Raw genomic sequence first — 1440 nt, 5'->3', positions numbered from 1 at the left:
TTTCATATATTCATTTGTCAAAAATGACATATCAATATACTATATCAATATAGTAATCCATGTTTTTTGAGAATATATCTGTGTGTGTGTGTGTGTGTGTGTGTGTGTGTGTGTGTGTGTGTGTGTGTGTCGCACGCACGCGCGCGCGTGTATAAAATTTTAAAGTTCAAAAATCACTGGTTTGTTTGTTGTTTTTATTGACTATTATATTGTAATATTCTGCAAAAGGCACATGACGAACGTTACTGATTGCGAAAAACCGTACAAAGATCGTGAGTTTCATTACTTTTCCCTAATTTATCGTTGCGAAATATCGAGAAGTACGTCAAAAAGTGCGTAGAAAAAACAAATGAAAAAATGTGTGCATACAAAATACTCGTGAGTCAAATTTTTCGACATATCGAAAGAGAAGGTTCACGCACAGTTTTAAAGTCTAATATTTTCAAGAATGTTTTCTCATCTATTCTATTAAATATAATCTATTAAATAATTCAAAACGGCTGAAAAAATGAAAATGCAACAATGCAACAGAAACAAGTGACAAAGATAAAAAAATATCAAATTGCGGATACATTGGAACACGAATCATATCCAGCAAGCAGTGGATAATTATTCCACTTACCCTCGGCATTTAACGAACCTTGCTTTTCTCGTAGTAGGACGCGTGAAGCAGAAGATCCGAAAGAATATCGATGAGTCAGACAAAATGCATGCGGTTTATCAACGCGGCAATCCCGGTAGCGGTCTGTCGATAAAGTTCATGAAGTACGATCAGGGTACAGGATACGCGAGTCTACGAAGGTCCTTCTCGAGAAGAGCGAAGTCCGAATGACTAGATTCGCTCGTGACACGGCGAGGACTCAGCTGTATCGCCGGGGTCGGGGTCGGAATCAGTTCGTCGTCGGGGCGTGCGCCCTTCGCATAAAATCAAATGTCGCCCTCGCACTGATACGTTCATGATATGGCACAAAGAAAAATAACCGATTATATGAAAAATTAAGTTCAACGTTAAGATGAACTGGGCTCAAGGATGATTAACTTGGTCAAGAAGAGATCAGATTAATCAATACGTTAATTTCATTGTCGACAAGGAGATAATTTGATTGTCCTGCGGTTTCTCCATTCATCTGGCGTGTATCCGCCGTATGAAACTGTGGACGCACCTTTCGCGCATGTCATCCCCATTGTTGTACTGAAAATAGTACTTAGCGCGGGCGCGACTCTCCTCCCCCCCCTCTCTTTCCTTCCCTCCAGCCAGCTTCTCTTTTCTTTTTTGTTCGCATAATTATAATTGTAATTAAATTAAATTATATTATATTGTATATTATATGCTTTCAATTAATGGTAAATATGTATGCTTTAATTAAACTGTTCTTTTGACGTTTGAAAGCCATTCTAGAGCTTATAATAAATTAAATTCTTTAATCTAGCTGCATCTCC

At 38.1% G+C, this 1440-nt stretch overlaps 1 protein-coding gene across 1 annotated transcript in view; it reads right to left on the bottom strand.

Moving 5' to 3' along the window:
- LOC108687073 overlaps positions 1 to 656 on the bottom strand; it is an 8802-nt gene extending 8146 nt beyond the window's left edge. Inside the window, exon 1 of the mRNA XM_018192676.1 lies at positions 623 to 656. The gene's annotated coding sequence lies outside the window, so the exon portion shown is untranslated. The remainder of the gene's footprint in view (positions 1 to 622) is intronic.
- Positions 657 to 1440: the final 784 nt, after the last annotated feature.

The sequence above is a fragment of the Atta colombica genome, unplaced genomic scaffold (assembly GCF_001594045.1).
Source record: "Atta colombica isolate Treedump-2 unplaced genomic scaffold, Acol1.0 scaffold2, whole genome shotgun sequence".
Taxonomy (NCBI): domain Eukaryota; kingdom Metazoa; phylum Arthropoda; class Insecta; order Hymenoptera; family Formicidae; genus Atta; species Atta colombica.
Note: the sequence above shows the minus strand (reverse complement) of the source record. Positions and strands in the feature narration are given on the sequence as shown.